General features: G+C 42.4%; 1 protein-coding gene across 1 annotated transcript in view; it reads right to left on the reverse strand.

Annotated features, from left to right (window-relative positions):
* The window catches only part of LOC308381447 (hippocalcin-like protein 1), a 37,902-nt gene extending 20,700 nt beyond the window's left edge, over positions 1–17,202 (reverse strand). Inside the window, exon 1 of the mRNA XM_080859016.1 lies at positions 17,071–17,202. The gene's annotated coding sequence lies outside the window, so the exon portion shown is untranslated. The remainder of the gene's footprint in view (positions 1–17,070) is intronic.
* Positions 17,203–18,674: the final 1,472 nt, after the last annotated feature.

Below are 18,674 nucleotides of genomic sequence, written 5' to 3' on the forward strand. Positions count from 1 at the left end.
GATCTAGGTGTTGACTGTGTGTGCATCTATGGGAAGGAAAATGAAATAATTACATCAAATGTAAGAAAATACCAATATAGTGAAATTCTACCTGTTATATCAGTTGTAAGACTATGTCTGTCAAAATCATGACTGGCGAATTAATTGTCCTGACCATGATGTGTGGGTGTAAGAGACCATCTTCTCTCAATCTGTCTGCCTATACAAACCTGTTTCAAGACAACGTGATACACCAGCCTGCATGAGTCTTGGGAAACAGTCTGCATTCTGTTCTGAAATGATTATACGTTCCTTTTCGAAGAGTTTGATGATAAACTTTGTCCTTGGAATTTCATTCTGAGGGAGTAATGAAGGTTTCATGTTCTGTCTTTGGAATGATAATAATTTGAACACTAACATCATAGCTTGTTTTTCCTTTTGTTCTTTTCTTCTGTGTCTTTATTATTTACAGTATGTCTTTCTTTTAGTAATATGCTAATTAAGCCATAGACTTAAAGGCCATATTTCTTTTCGCACTGAGCCCATTCAGGTCATTAAATCTCCTCTCTCATCTGCTGAGCGTTGCAGCTAGCATATAATTCATCTCTAACCAGAGCTCTAACCAGATACATGGACGCACGGTAGCAAAGTACAAACATTGCAAACACACACACATATACACAATCGAAATGTAGATGAGACAAGTTGTTATAATGACGAGTACTGGGAGTATTAAGATTTACAGATGAAGGACTACAGTAAGATCAACTATTGACTGTAGCAAACCACCCAAGGAAATCACCAGCTCTGACCCACACAGCCACATGCATGGATAGCAAAGCTGATTTAAAGGCCAAGGGGCTTTAGAGGCAATATGTGTGTGTGAGTGTGTGTGCGTGTGTGTGTTTGCGTTTGTGTGTGTGTGTGTGTGTGTGTGTGTGTGTGTGTGTGTGTGTGTGTGTGTTTGCGTGTGTGTGTGTGTGTGTGTGTGTGTGTGTGTGTGTATAGTGTGGTTCAGGCTCACTAATACAGTGTACAAATGCTCAAACAGGAGGTCAGCATCCCAAAGGCAGGAGGGCAAGGCTGAATTAATGTATTATAGCAGTGTCTAAGAGCAGAGATGTATAGACAAACATGTATTTAACATCAGACTGTCTCTTTGGGCCTTGGACAACCACCCCACCTCACTCCCCAATCCCACACGTGTATACGTGTATAATCATAAGCACACTAATACACACAGTGATAAACAATGGGCCTCATGTAGGAAGCAATGTACAAACACATTTCCTCTTATTTTTTGTTGTATTCACAATGTGTTCTTATTCTGTAAGTACACGCTGATTTCTGGGACTCACCAACGTTTTCTTTTTTTTTGCTCTTCTGTTAGGTAAGAGACAAAGAAAATGATGAGAGATTATTGTCGAGAGCACTCTTACGAAGATCAGATAAAAACATCTAATTTTCCTAGTCCTAGTCTTGGGCACGTGCCAATGTTTGTGTACACAGCACAACCCAGGCCCTTTCGGTGCATATCTCTTCTGTTCTCTCATAATGAGGAGAAACTAGAACAGAACAAGAATGGGAGCATTCAGAGAATGCAAACCTCCGCCTTGTGACCTTGACCTTTGACCTTGACATCTGAAAATCGAATCAATTATTGCCATTATATTAACCAATCTCCACACAAAGTTTGATGGAAATCGGTCCATGCGTTTCTGCGTAATCCTGCTGACAAACAAACAAACAAACAAACAAACATACAGGGGCGAAAACATAACCTCCTGGCGGAGGTAAATATAAGTGTTGCTGCATGAGGCCCATTGACTCACATGTGTACAAACTGACACTCAACTGCTTGCACAGACCATTGGCCACACAAGCACAGATGGACTCCTACAAATACTTACACGCTCCGTCCACTGATCACAGATCAGTCTCTGGCAGTGCACAATAGAAGGACGGAGAGAAAAATCTGATTCTGATTCTGATTCTGAATTCTAAATTCTGAATTCTGAATTCTGAAGGACCCTGAGTAGGCTGCTGACCATCTTGGACAATGACCACCACCCACTGTACAGTACTTTCAATGGACAGAGGAGCATTTTCAGTGGCAGACTCCTGTCACTGTCATGCTCATCGGACAGGCTGAGGAAGTCCTCAGTCCCCAGGGCCATTCAGTTCTATAACGCCACACAGAAGGGGAGGGAGATGGACTTCTCTGCATGAGTCTACCTTAGTCTGCCCTCCTCTTCTCACCTCACTATATTCCATCCCACTGCCCATCCTTTTACTGGCTATACTAGCCCCTTGGACAGACTTTACTTTACTTTACTACTTATATGACTTTGCACTATCCTCACACACACAAGCACAGTACTTTATTTGCACTATCCACACATGCACATGAACACTCTCTGCACTCCTTGCACTACTCTCCACTACTTTCAACACTATCACAATTAATGAACACTGTTATATAGGGCCAGATTTATCCTGTACATGTAAACACCCCACTCCCTGTGTACATGTTCTCCCTATGTGTATTGTTTTTATTGTGATTCATGTATGTATGTCTGTGAGTTAAGTGTAAAAGCTACTGGATGACCTTAATTTCCCTCGGATTAATAAAGTATCCATCTCTCCATCCATCTATCTATCTATCACAATGGAAATCAGTGTCGGGGGGGGGGAGGGGGTTGATGCAATCATAATGATAATATAATCTGTCTTTTCATTTGAGTAAATCGGTAGCAAGCTAGCTGTAATACTAAGGCCTTGGTGAACAAATTTCATCTCAATCCCGTGTGGACTTGTTTCACCTCACAGAACATGGAGTCCCTGAGGAGTCGATGTGCGATAGCGAGGAAATGGCACCTATCTACTCGTTAAGGCTGCCTCCACTTCTACCCTTGCAAACCACATTCATTAGTAATCAAAGGCATTTGGATTCTCTCATACAATAACCCAAGTCGTGGTACAGAATGCATCAACCTTAACCCAATGAGAGGGATGAAGAGAAGAAGACAGAGAGAGAGAGAGAGAGAGAGAGGGATGGAGAGAGAGAGAGAATGAGGGAGAGAGAAGGTGTGGAATTAAAAGCAAATAGAGTGAGAGAAAAGGAGAGCGATTGGGTGGCTGAGTGAGAAAGAAACTGTAAAGACGTAAATGTAATCAATACGTAATAAATGTGCTGTCACTACAACCAGCCCGGCTCATACAACTGGCTGCCCTCACGTACAACTGTACTGATTATGCTGGCATAAAAAGGAACTACCAAACTCCATAATTCAGGTTTGCACAAAGCATTTCATTTACATGACATGTAGACCAGTGAAGACAGACTGTCTACCAGTAATAGTGTGTGTGTGTGTGTGTGTGTGTGTGTGTGTGTGTGTGTGTGTGTGTGTGTGTGTGTGTGTGTGTGTGTGCAGCTGCTAGAATGATGCAGATGTAGTGAGTTACGTAGTCAGCTATGTAATTCCTGTAAAATGAACTCTGGTCTCACTTTATCAGGTGATCTCCTATCAAGGCTGAATGACTCAAGCCATTGAACACATTATTGTTGGCTTTACCTCGTGTGCATGGAAACTGACTCAAGCAAATGAACACATTATTGTTAGCTTTACCCTGTGTGTATGGAAACTGACTCGATCTTCTGCGTCATTTGAGAAAGGCAGGGCAAAAGGACACCAGGTGTACACCAAAATGTACTAATGTATACTACAGAGTATATCTATACAGATCCAATATCACTTCCAAGCCTTCGAGTCCATTCTAACAGGAAAAGGTCAAACTCTTTTCTGCTTTGCTCTTTCTAATTTATATCTCCTAACCTCCCCATCCCTCCTTGTCACACCTACTCACCTCTCCTCCTCTCCCTTCCTCTCCTCTCCTCTCTCTCTCCCTTCCTCCTCTCCTCTCCTCTCCTCTCCTCTCCTCACCCACTCACCCACCTTTCCCCTCATTTCTCTTCCTGTCCCCTCTGACCTAGCTGTTGTTATTTTAGTGTTTCCATCACCTAAAACAAATATAGATCTAGGACACCCAGCCCCTGTGCCCTACAATAAACACCTTCCTGTTGTCCCACCTTCCTGTTGTCCAACCGCTGTCCAACCGGGCCCCCTGCGAATGAACCTCACTTCTAGTAACAGTGAGCCTACCACTAACTGCTGTACTACTCTGCCACTGAGAAAACTAAACCAAATCATCCATATCAAGCAACTCAGTTCATTCTTCCATGTCAGCGCCCCTCTGCAGGCAGGCAGGCAGCCCATTGGCTGGCCTGGGCTCAGATGTGCGCAAACACTGTGTCTACCACTAGTGCTCTGTAGCTGGCCTGGGTTCAGATGTGCGCTAGAACTGTGTCTACCACTAGTGCTCTGTTGCTGGAAGAGGAGAGGACGCAGTAGTGGGTAAAGTGTCTGTAGTGTTAAATGGAGACGTCTCTATAGAGGCTATCAGCAGCGATCAGGGCTGGCCTCCTCCTATTTACAGATCAATAATTCACGCTGACTCAGGTGTCTCTTCATACCCTAAGTGCCACCTACAGGGGAGCCGTTTCATAGGACACACAAAGCCAGGGGTGGAGGACTTTGGAGGTCTGCTATGTGAAGCGCTGCCAGCCCTTTCTAGGGAACAAAAGCAGCACAAGCTGATCTGATCTGTCCAGGAATCATAGAGTTTCAGAGAGACATTAAGAGTTAAGAGTTAAGAGATGCTGAAAGATCACAGGGTTTTCAGCGGTCAGTCCATCGGATCCGTTTACAGTACATTGTGTAGATGGCTTGACTGGAAACTCAGAGCATACAAGCTCATTGTAAAATGGCCGAAGTAGGTTATCGTCTAAAATTAGTGTGCTGACTAGATGCCACTTTGGGCTGATGCCACTTTATCTCTCCTCTTTGGTCAGCTGGAACTGTAACACCACCAATACACGCTCCCAAAGCTTGCTCTCATTACATCTGCCACATGCCAACACAAAACTGGGGAAGACAGCCTTCTGTTTTAAAGCACCCTACATCTGGAATGAGCTCCAAAAAACATTAAGGTTGTGCTCATTTATTTCAGTAAGGGAATTCGTAAACCTAACCAAATGTACATCAGACTTCTCTTGCAGTGATTGTAACTGTTGATTTTAATGGATTTACTGGATGTTCAAAAATGCTATTTATGACCATTCCCTTGTACTCCTGGACTATTTTATATGCATATTTATATTATCTATATTATAATTTTTTTTTTTATCCTGTGTATTAACTCTCATTGTACCCTCGGCACCATTGAAAATGAGGATTTAATTCCTCAATGTGTCTTCCGAGGCCTAAATAAATAAATCAATCAAAGATCACAGCTTTGCCTTGCAAATATCAGCACAGCTAGCACCGACAAAAGCTAGCTAGCCACCCAACTCACGTATTTCACTTCAACATATTTGGCAATGTCAATCTGTTAAATTGTTCATATATTTCCCCAGGGTTTTGTAACATCAAAAGTAAAGTTCCTGGGTGGCTAATGGGAACATATCTTTCTTGTATACTTCATTTCTGAGTTGTTTAATGTATTTTGTTTATTTATTTTGTCTGTTTTGTTTTGTTATGGTTTGTTTATTTATTGTTCTTCTGTATTATGAAGCCTCAGTCAGGGCATTGCTGCAAAAGAGCCCTGTGCTCAGTCAATTCCCCCTGAATAAACAATGATGATAATGATTATATCTCTTTATCCCCCTTCATATGACAGTGTACCATTACAATTAACTTGAGGATGTTCTAAGAGCTAGCCTAACTAAAAAATACATACCTTAGTCTTTAAAAACCTTCCTAGCGATAGAGTCAGTGACTCTCACTGACTCTCAGATCTGTTCTTTGAGGCACCAGCTCTTTAATCCCCAGGGCTTCTGTCAGATCAGACCAGACCAGACCAGACCAGACCAGAGTAGACCCACATGATCAATACAGGTGATCGTTTACACAGAGAAGCCTGCTGAGGAACACCTTCACAAACATCTTGATACGTGCCGGTCTGTGATGTGCCAACTGATTAAATCAGTTCCCAAAATATTATTATTGTGTCAACTGCCTGGAAAAGGTCTGGAAACTGATCCTAGCTAATACTAACCATGTGGTCAAAAAGGTGTGACAGTAATCATAGTTGACTCTGCCACTGATGAAGCACGAAGGCAAGAGGTTGATAGGCTACGAGTGCTGTGAGAGACCATTCACATAACACCCTCTCTTTCTGTCTAACTAACATAGGCACACACACACAAACACACACACACACACACTTCCGCAAACTCCTCCATCTGATCAGCTCTCCTATCTTATACAATCTCTGCCAACAGTAGATGAGCGTGTGTGTGTGTGTGTTGTGCACATGCGAGACATGAGTGTTGTGTGTGTGTGTGTGTTTCTGGCTTAGAGAACTGGAAGCAGGGGAATTGGGACCTGGGTGTGTTGAGCCAGACTCAGATTCGTAATCAAAAACCCCATTTCATTATCTGGTGATGTCACGACATGACAGTACCCCAGAATATCCTTACATAATGAGGATTTGCACTCAGCTCTGTGGTCTCTGGCAGATTACCACATCCCTACGGCAGGCTCTGTTGTCCAACAGCATGTCGTAACCACGCAGGAGTTTTGAGGGAGTTTTTTGCATTTAGTTTGAGGAGCAAGGGTTACACAATCGGAGGTAACCAATTTACACATCAATAAAAACAGACCATCAGCTATAAACAAAGCTTGGACTGGACGTCAACTGTCCTTTGATACAGCCCATGGTGGTGCCTCGAAAAATAACTGCATGGTTTTACTTTATGTCAGGTCACATTGAAGCAATGGGGTGTAAAAAAACTGCAATAAGAGGCATGGCGAAGGGCGAAAACATATAGCCAACCTCCTAAGATATGGACACAGTATCCCCAAATAAGGATGAATCATCCAGTGCACAGCATAGATGCAGATCTTGGGAGAGGAGGGCAAAACATTGCAGAGGGACACTATTTCTAAAAGAAATGAGTCAGAAAGTCTGCTCCGCCACACACTCCAGCTCTCCATTACTCACACACACATCCTTCCTCCATCTCCTGTGGTGGTGCGAGGAGCTAAAAATACCCCCCATCCATTGGTCCAAATGTTGTGCAGCCTCAGCATCATTTTACCCTTCAGCTGCTATCGTGTGTCAGAGCACAAGGTCTGTCCTAGAAGCAATCTTCTTCAAACATCCATCTGCAACAATTCACTATCTAGCTAATGCATCCAACTCCCAGAATTCCCCAACAACCTCAGGCATCTAGCTCTACCTACCTCCAGCATTCAACCCCCACAATCCCTTGCTTGTCTCCCAGCATTCAACCCCCACAATCCCTTGCTTGACTTCCAGCATTCATCCCCTACAATTCCTTGCTTGACTTCCAGCATTCATCCCCCACAATCCCTTGCTTGACTTCCAGCATTCATCCCCTACAATCTCCAAATTTCCCTCATTTGCCACTATCCTCTCCCTTGCAGAGGGATCTATCTCTCTCTCTCTCTCTCTCTCTCCATCTCTCTCTCTCTCTCTCTCTCTCTTTCTCTCTGTGTTGAGTTCCATGTATGGTACCCAACACCATCCTGGAACATGTCCAGCATTCCTGGGCTAGATGTATGTTTGAACTGACTGATTAAGCAGTCTAGAACACTATGCCTAGATGTACCATTCATCAAGAGCAGGCTGGCTGCAGGCTGCTGCCTTAAATCAGACAGAAATCACGAAAGGCAGGGAAGCGCACTAATGAGTGATGGGAGTGTGGGTATCTGTGAGTATGTGTGTGTGTTGTGTGTGTGTGTGTGTGTGTGAGTGTTTAGTGTGTGTGAGTATGTCTGTGTGTGTGTGAGTGTGTGTGTGTGTGTTTAGTGTGTGAGTGTGTGTGTGTGTGTGTGTGTGTGTGTGCGCGTGTGTGTGTTTGGTGTGTGAGTGTGTGTGTGTGTGTGTGTGTCTGGTGTGTGTGTGTGTGTGTGTGAGAGAGAGTGTGTGTATCTGTGAGTATGTGTGTGCACGGCTGTAAGGTTTCGTAATCCTTGAGAACTATGATCTTTTCGCCATTTGTAGTAACATACTTCAGACATGTTAATGAAGAGTAGCGGCTGCAGCCAAATTGATTGTATCTATGGCTGATGATTCTGTTGCTCAGGCGGTGTGAGGACGTGTGCTCTCACACATAGCATTCAAACACACACATGCCTCCTGCAGCAATTAATAAATGTAGTAATAACGTTTCTTTGTGTGTTCTTTTTTTATAGGCATCCATTATTTTCATCCAAGTAAGAGACAAATTACCAAAAGGAGAAAGGCATTAAACATAGGCACAAAAATGGATACAAGTAAAGAAGAACTGTAGAGGGGAAGAGTTTAGCTGTTAGGACTTATGGGCTATGGGAATGATAGGTCAGCCAGTACAGACTGTAAGCCTTGCTGCCACGTGTGGTCTGCCGTATGCCATATTCACATCTTTGCAACATCTGGTCCATTTAACATGGAAACGGCGTGTGTTTCGCTCTCTTGTACTTTTTCTGTTTTTTTTTATTTGTGTCTTCAATACTCCCTTTCCTAAGCTGATGTGTTATACTGTATATTTTCAGTTTAAGTACATTGAGAGCAACTAAACCCAGAACAAATTCCTTGTATATGAAAATGTACTTGGCCAATAAACATGATTCTGATTCTGATTTGAAAAAATCACTGAGAAAAGAAATGTGTTTTGGTAAATGGACTAACTACCACCTGTGATAGTTGATTAACCATTGCAGAGACCTGTTGTTGGACCTAACTTGTGAGCTGCGACACCAAATAAAGATGTATTACAAAAGGGTCTAGATAGCTGTGGGGATATGTGTGGGAGCACCCACACACAACACACAACAAAACTAAATCACACAACAGAACTAAATCACACGACAGCATAACAGCTTAGGGGAGAAAAGGAGCACCCACACACAACAGAACTAAATCACACATCAGCATAACAGCTTGGGAGAGAAAAGGAGCACCCACACACAACACACAACAGAACTAAATCACCCAACAGCAAAAGAGCTTGGGAGAGATAAGTCAGCCACATGGGACCACAGCTGTTGTTCACATATCTGCTAAGCGTGGACAACGAAGTCGATACGTCGATGCACCACCCACAGACGAACATATTCAGCAGACTTGCACACTCTACTGTCCCTTCCTCAATGATATCATATAGCAGCTGTTATGATGATGGTTTGAGGGGATCTGTTCATTTAGCAACATTGTTTCAGAACTAGTAGTGATGTAGGATGCCACAGTATAGTAGGCTACACATCCTGTAACACACAAGGCTCATTGCATGCAACATGAACGGGAGTTCCGACGCCAGGTTGTGTAACAAACAGATTTATTAAAGTATAATAGAACAGTCAGTGTAAATGTCAGCAAATAAAAGTGTGGTGTAAGCGAGTGTCAGAGTAGTGTACATGTGTCCAAAACAAACAACATTACGACTCGTCGATGAGAGAGATCCTTGCACCGTCTGCCATGGCCCTCATATGGTGGAGCTCATTAAAGCCTTCATTCCTCACACCTGCGGGCACCTGCGCAGCCTCTGCTAATCAGCTGTGGAAGACAAAGAGCACTGATAGCAGGGGCGGGGAAGACCAGGCTGGGTCGTGACAATTCATACAAACCTTCTCCAGCAATCTGTGTTTAATGCTCAGTGCGTGAATTCTCTTTACAAGAGCGTGAGTGGCAGCTGAGCTCACACCCGTGTCCCCATCATCACACAACAGGCATGATTGGAGAGTTATTGAATGCTAAAAATGACTATCCTCAACATGTCAACTACTGCTACTAATAGCAACACATCATGGTGAAATGATGGCACTTTTGGCATTATTGATTGTACATCATACATTGGTGCAAAACTTTTACACAAATACGATCATTACTGGACTTCTGGCCATGCTGGATGGCTAGTTGTGAGTCCCCTGCCTCTCATTGGCTAGTTGTGAGTCCCTTGCCTCTCATTGCCAAGCTAGCCTTTTATTAGCCTTCTGCAGATCACCATGGAAACATCACTGTTGTGTTAACCTCAGATAGTGTCATTCTTATAAAAGGTATTTTACTGACAAACATGTTGTGTGTCTCTGTCCATCTGCCACTTCATTCTTTTGTATTCTACAAAATGGTTATTTAACTACCATGTGTATGGAAGTGTGTATGGTTGTGTGTATGTGTTTAAGTATGTCATGTGTAAAGTTAAATAGTAAACAGTTACAGACATGGACAAATGTTTAAGACCACTATTTGCTTTTTTCTTATGAACAGCTATTGTCAGCCTATTGTAGTGACATTTCAATTGACCATCACAGCCAGCCGTAAACACGTCAGTACGCCACATTTGGCTGTGTTTTGCCTTTTCTAATAACCCACAAGAATTGGTAACATTGCACCATTGTGGTTCTTCACCAGGAAGGATATTCTGATCGAGAGATTAGTGAGAAGTTTCAGTGTAGTAAATCACGTGTGCCATTCACAAAGCAGTCATGAAATGTACAAATTCAGGAACTTCTTCGGATAGGTAGAGGTCTGGGAGCTGTCTATGTTTTTTTAAACATTTTAGTGCATTAAAAAAGGCACAGAACACAGACAAATGTGGCATAATTACATGTTTACTGTGTGATGGACAATTGAAAAGGGATAGGTCAAAATAAGAATGACACAATCTTATGCAATCAATGACATTTCTTATGTGTTCCACTCATGTTGCAGAAAATGGCAAACAAATTGACGACATATGATGACAAGGCTTGCCAACTCTATGATGAACAACCAAATCGAAAGACTTGCTGCCAGAAAATACTTACATTCACCGTGTTTCTCTGTTATGCCACATATTAGGCTTTTATTTGCCACAAGGCCAGAACTTCCATTGACAAGATCTCAAAATGTGCTGGTGCAAATAGCTTGGTTGCACACCACCACTCCAGTAGTTGCAATGTTTAGTAACTGATAAACAGGAAATTGCAAGTTTGTTTCCTAGGTAACAGTAGCTTTGTGAAGAGCCTGAAAGCCAACTAACTCAATGAAAAAGCCCACAGAAATGATTCCCACATGTTGCGTTGTGAGTTTAAAAACCATATTACTATATGATTTATAACAACCAAAAAGGCCAAACAACTCCTCAGTCTGAAGGAGACAAATTAGATAAAGACAAACTGTGTGTCAATGGCTGTTTTGTCTGGAGCTCCTCCAGCTGACGGCTTCAAAATCAATGAGCAAAAAGCCAGCGGTCCTCAAGTGGCACCCACCATCAGGCCTCCATGTCTGCCACCCAGGGACGTGCACAGGAGTGGGCTAAGGTTACTCGGGAAACTGCCCGATAATAATGTGTTGCCCCTTTTTCCCAGGGCAGAGCAACTGCCCTTCAAGATTCCTGTGCACGTCCCTGCTGCCACCAGTGAGCCAGCAGCAGTCCACTGGACTTCTGCTACTGTATCTGGGATGTAGCATATGCCCTGGGTACAATTTGAAATCCTGCAACTGAAACCTTGTCACTTACAGTATACTTAAAGGTTAAGCCTAAACTGTCAAGTTGTCTGTGAACAGGGTTGCAAAATCCTTTCAACATGAATAACTTAAGTGAATAATTCTTCGCAACATAATAACTTAAACTGGACTGTTCAATTCTGAAAATAATCCAACCAGCTTTCAATTGGGGGTCCAGAGGTGGGTGTACTTATGGACATGAGCTAGAGGCTAGCACGAGCCACATACAGAGAACACTGTCTGAATCAGACTTTGTTTACACTGGTGTCAGACTTACAAAGGTGACAATCAAACATTCAATTCAGTCATGTGGGGTTGTGGGGCACCTTTGATGATAGAAAACATGGGGTTAACATTCATCCATTCCACAGGAAGATGGACACGAGGAGACTTAAGCAGTAAAGAAGGCCACTAGAAGAGATAGGGGCCCTGCAAACGGTAGGACACCAGGTGAGTGATGACAGAAGGGCTGCGTGAGGATGTCCTGCAGGTAGAGGCCAACTAAGAGAGGGAGAGAAAGGGCTGAGACCGATATAGATGTGTGTGTCTGTGAGGGCAAAGCCATGACCTGATTTGTGTGTATTCAATGGGAGTATCACTTGAAATGGCCCCTCACTCTGGCCAGTTTGGACGCAGGGTCTTATGAGCAGGAGAGTACCAGGGCCACACTGTCAGGCCATTATCTTACATGGGAACATGATGTACACCCAAAATCTCCCTTAAGCGCACGAATACATGAAATATTACTAAACACTGACCATCTTTCAGACAAGCCTCTCTCTCTCAGTCTTACACACCGACCACTTGCTCTCTCAGTCTTACATGCACAAACACTTGGGTACATTTTCAGTTGGTTCAACTAATAGGCAGGTTTGTTGAAGTGGAAGGGATCTGTAGGACCATATACAACCAGAGTTAATCCCACAGAATCATTCAGGTGGTTTTATGATCCCATTACCCAATGCTTAGTGAGAGCAACATCTATGATGGACGATGGAGTCCTTGGCTACACCCAAAAGAGGATAAAGATGGTAGCGAATTGAACGACAGACCTGACCATTTAAGATGTGTGTTTCAATGACAATGTTTGAGTGAGAGGCAAGCATAGGATAGAACAATTTGGGAGACACTTGAGATTTTCGAGGGGGGCATAATGGTCTATAAGATCTGATGAAAGAAAACAAGTGTTCCCTAGAGCACTGAACTGGATACTCCATTCCTCGACCATATTAGCAGCTGAGATACTATAGCCCACCATAAAGGCTTGAAAATTCAGTACAGACACAGGCATCTTTGTCACAAGAAGACAAGACACTATGCAAAACCAGCCAAACACTGAGCATCTACGCTGACAATAAATGTATGGTTTTGTTTATTAATCCCATGAGAGAAATTAGGACTCTACATTCGACACTCATCCATTAGCAGTGGACACACATACATACACTAGGATTAGTGAGCGTACACACACACACACACACACACACACACACACACACACACACACACACACACACACACACAAACACACACACACACACACACACACACACACACACACACACACACACACACACACACACACACACACACACACACACACACACACACACACACACACACACACACACACACACACACACACACACACACACACACACACACACACACACACACACACACACACACACACACACAGCAGGGGGCAGACCATGCAGCTGCAGCACCTGGTAAGCAGTAGGGGGTTTGGCCTTGCTCAAAAGTATTTCAGTGCTGATCATTCACTCCCCCCGCCCCCATTTTTAGCAGGCATTTTAGCTTAATCTTTAAAGTTTCAGGCTGCTATCTCTTTTTGTCTTCTGTGGAAACTGAAACAACCGTTCTCATTTTATCCAGCAGAAAGTATTGTCACTGCATTTTCTGGAGCTGTCCCAGCAGAAGCCTTACAAGAACTGTTATCAAGGACAGTAGAAGCTGCCAATCCTGCATTCACCTGCGTCAATCGCCAAGTCCAAAACAGTGAGAATTACATATTTTATATGTGCTACATTTAGTCGACATGCAATCAGCAGGGATCCATGATAAATGTGTTTCTCTATCTCTCTGAAATACACACACATACAAGAACACATAAACATACAGGATCACATACTCTCACGCTCACACACACACCCAGAAAGCAACCGTTACAGACAAAGCACCTTCTCTCGCACATAAAACATGCACATGGGTGCACAACACGAACACACACAAATCCCACTGTTTGCCTGTACTACTCGTCCTCCTCATCAGTACCATCAGCAGTCCTCTGCCTGGGGAGGACAGCTGCTTGATGTACAGCTGTCTGAAGCTGGAACAGGGCAGAATCCACCACAGCACCCTCCTCTTATCTCCTTATGTAACCACTGGGCTGGTAGCACCAACACACTCCACTACGCACACTGCCTGTAATCCCTGATGTATTATAACTATCAGTCTCAGGCCACGCTGAGAGGCGTAGGGCCTGATCCAAAATTGTCCACCATCGCACACAGTTTGTTATTCGGAAAAAATACCCAAGATACGTATCTACTAAATGTAAATCCATGCTTAAGCTTGTCATCATGAATGCTTTCATCTGAAATTGGACAGTCACCTGATGCATTTAACACTTTAGGTCATTCCATCCTCCTCCATAGAACTGTTAAGAGTTGCCTAGGCAACATTTTAGTTGACAGTTAAGTGGTAAGTGACGAGGGTTAGGCAAATCCATGATCTTAAATGTGTTTACTTAAATGTGTTTTTGAATGCACCAACTCGTAATAACTCAGTACAATAACTCCAGAAGCGCTTAATGTAAAAACTTGACTAGAAATGACACTTCTGCAATGTTATTTTCATTTTTCTACTCAAATATGTGATATTCTATAACTGTCAATTGTAATAATAATAATAATAATAATAATTCATTTTATTTTTAAAGCACTTTTCATTCAAAGGAATCTCAGAGTGCCTACATATTAGAAAATAACTATAATAATACAATAAAATTAAAAACAAATTTAAATATTTACATAAGCATAACAGAAAAGATTCAACACAAGGCCAGAAATGTCTTCCTGAATAAAAAAGTCTTAAGTCCAGCTTTAAAGGAATCCAGCGTCTGCGTTGCCCTTAGGTGGTCAGGGAGGCTGTTCCATAAATGTGGCGCTGCCGAGCAAAAGGCCCGGTCGCCCATGGTGCGACGCTTGGTTTTGGGGACGCGGAGGAGCAAGCTGTTTGAAGACCTGAGGGTGCAGGTGGAGGTTTGGGGAGTAATTAATTCTTGCAGGTAGGGGGGTGCATGTCCATTTATGCATGTATGGGTGATTATAAGGACTTTGTAGTCTATCCGGAAAGAGACAGGGAGCCAGTGTAGTGAGTGTAATATTGGTGTTATGTGCTCATATTTCCGGACCTTCATCAGAATCCTGGCAGCGCTGTTTTGGATGTATTGCAGCTTCTGGATGTTCTTGCCAGTGATCCCATAGAAGAGTGATTTACAATAATCTTATATTGTAAACACTCAAATGTCCCTGCTGCTCTTCCTTACTCCTCATCTATCTATCACTTTCTTTCTTTCTTTCTTTCTGTTTTACTTATCTATTTAATTTCTTTATCACTTTTCCATTCTTTTTTCCACTCTCTCTTCCAATCAATCTATCAATCTGTCTCTCTATCTTAATATCTAACTTCTCAGTCTCTTTAAGCCTAAATTCTTTGTCTTTCTCTTTGGCACACTTACTCTATCTATTTTTATTTATTTATATCTCTCTCCCTATGTTTGTCTTCATCAAAGACACTCTACATCTCATTCTCTTTAATAACTTGGAATTTTAACCCTATATTGTGTTGAGTTACATATATTTATGAATTGGCCTATTTGCATACCACTTTAATCTTATGTAGCCTACTTTGTTTGTTTTTGTAGTCAAAGTCTCTCCATCGGTCAATCAACCAATGAGTGAGTTAATCTACAATATATTTATATCATCTCAGCATCATCTACCCCATGCAATCACATTATCTATCTGTCTGTCTGTGTATTTTAAAATCTTCATCAACTTCCCCATCACTTAATTTCTGTGTCTAAACTCTGTAAATCCCCTCTCTCTGAATCACTCTCGCTCCATCTAATTATCTGTCTACATTTCTTGATTTCTTCATCTATCTCTGTTTGTCTTTATCACCTTCACATCTCAACTGCCCTTACACAGCTGTTCTCTACCTCCCCCTCTCCATTAGCAACTTTAAAATAATTTACTTCATATTTGGTTTAAAAAATTGTATGTACAGTATGTATGTATGTATGTATATATGTATGTATGTATGTATGTATGTATATATGTATGTATGTATGTGTGTATATGTATGCATTTACTTTGCTTTGCAAGCAGTTATTTCGGTCAGGAAATGCAAATCTAGTTTGACTTCATCTTTAGGCTTTTGCATGGTGGCATGGCCCATAGAATAGAAGATTGAAATAGCTCTAACCTAGCATCAGAAACTCTCGAATTAGCCAACGTGATCAATACAAATAGGCTAGGCCTATAGCATAATGGGTAAGGCTACATTTTAACGATGCAATACACATTTATAATAGGCTACATACAAGATTACGCGCGATATAAGTTAAGTTTACAGCCGATGTAAATGTGTAGGCTATTAGGCTTTAAATGTGAACATGTTTAACTAAAACTTCTTGCCCGCACTTGCACATTCTGTGTAAGGAATTAAGTGCAGTAAAGACGTAGCGTGTACCTGATGGTTTCTCAGTAAATCGATGACGCCGAATAGCCTAGCCATCCGCAGCCAAGCCTTTAGAGTTAGACTTCTATTAACCTATTACACTTCTACATGATCGGTTTTGAAAGCTGTAAACATTGTAAACATCACTATGGTAGGCTACTGGACACAACCCGCCGACAGTGAGTAAGCACCCACAGACGTGTTGATAAATAGTCGCCCTCTAATCCTCACTCAAATGCAGAACATCTGAATGGTACAACGTCATAAGAAAATGGCAGAAGCACACAATTACACTGTAACAAAGCATGTTTCACTATAAGCTTCAAACGGCCTCATATGGTGTGAAGATTTTGGTCATCATTCCGTGTGATGTCGACAGAGACTGCTGTCCAATCTAGATGACCTAATGTTCATAATCTATTCATTTCGAGACAATCAGTCCCAGTTGTCCATTCATAAAACACTTAGACTTGAAATGGTGTGCAGGCTAGGGAAAAACAGCATAATCTACCCCATGCAACCGACAAAATTGCTTGCGATGAGAACACAATAACAATCAAGAAATACGATTTCACAAATATATTTCGGTCCTCAGTTACAAACAGTACTGCATGGTAAAGCATCGCATGGTCGATTCGCCCTTGCACGATTAATTGCCTATGAACGTTGGCAACATAACAACATTGACAATAAGCTCCATCCTTAAGAACTGATTCTTAACACAAGTATTAAGCAAGCGAAAGCCTTTGGTTTAACGCGTCGCATACGTACCGTGAAAACAGCAGGTCCTTTATGAATAGATAATGTTCAATCGACCAAAAGGGAGATTCGTGAGGCTTGCGCCCTGTCCAAAGCTAATGTTTGACTATAGCTGCCGTGCCCGACAAACCATGTTACCGTCAGATGCCCCGCGAGAGAACTAGCAGCCGAGGATGGAGAGAGTATCGGTTCAGCGAACAGGCAGCGCTCTGCCAGTGGATTTTAAAGGAGGGAGGGTGATTGAAGGATTACGTGGTGCGAGTTTAATTAGACGAGGCTTAGTTTTGGAGTGTGTGTGTGTGCGTGTGTGTGTGTCCTTCTCTGGTTACAGTGTAGCACTAGGTCTACAGTTGAAGAGGATGCTTAATAGTTTGACAACTAATAGTGGTGTATGGCATTGTTTGCATCAGTGCACACACAAAGAGAGACACTTTTCTGCTCTTGGTCCAAGCACGGAGGCTGCGTAGGCAGCTACTGTGTTTCTACTTTCCCTTTTTATTATGTGATTGCACTGCAATTTGTGGCTACTGCAGTTTCAAACGACCTTGACCCCACTTGACCCCATACCTGATGAACTGCAAGGACTGAATGTACTGGAAAGACATGCCATTGCAAAGTTTATACCCTTTGCACAAATAAACTCACTTCCAAGTGGTCAACACCGTGCCATTCATAGAGCAGTGGTGAGTGTTTCATCTGTGGAATAAACTGTTGAGTGTTTACCTAGACCACAATCTGAATCGGAACTTCTCAGGGTTAAGATGAAAACAAAGGTCATTATTTTCAGCACCTAGACATAAAAAAGGGGAGAATTGCCTTACTTAAGGAGGTTCATTCGTAACACAGAGGAACAATGACACTCAAGGCAATGCATGAGATGGGTATGTTAAAACAGAAAACTTTGCACCAGAAGAAGACAATACTGAAGATGAGGCATTTGATGACCCCAACTAAGGATAAGAAAATGTCATCCATAATATTAACCATTTGTTGTGTCAGTTGCTGTCTAGCTATGTTGGCTAGTTTGACCCTGAAGTTTCAGTCTGCGACAGGGGAATCTTTAGTCAGGATGATTTAGTTGACTAGCTATTCTTAGACCATTCAAAGAATCCCCCAGCATATGTTATAGCCAGGTGTGTAGCAGCATATGGTCGCTGGTTCAGCTTTCATTAGTTTAGCATGCTACTATTCTGGGGCTCGTTTCCCGAACGCGAAAAAGCACTTGAAATCGGTCGTAAGAGGGATCCTACGTTGCAGAGCAGTTTCCCGACGCCGCACTTAGCTTAAATTGTTCTTTCGCTAAGAAGAATTCTACGTGTGGTCAGGACCAGTAGTAACTTCACACTTAGCGAACTTCACACTTAACTTCACACTTAACTTCACACTTAGCGATGCAATCCACCAGGGGCGTCGTTCGCCCGTCGTTCGGAACAAAGGGGATTTAAAAAAAAAAACATGGCTCCTTGAAGTGAGGAATATTTTACATTAATAAAGCTATCTACACAACTTTTTATATGTTTATAATGACTCGGTTTGATCTGAAATGTGCTACGCGACTGATGCAGAGTATGTATGTCTTAACTGAAGCTTTCAAACAGTTTTAAGGCACAATTAGC

Source organism: Sprattus sprattus (assembly GCF_963457725.1).
Source record: "Sprattus sprattus genome assembly, chromosome: 20".
NCBI classification, from domain to species: domain Eukaryota; kingdom Metazoa; phylum Chordata; class Actinopteri; order Clupeiformes; family Clupeidae; genus Sprattus; species Sprattus sprattus.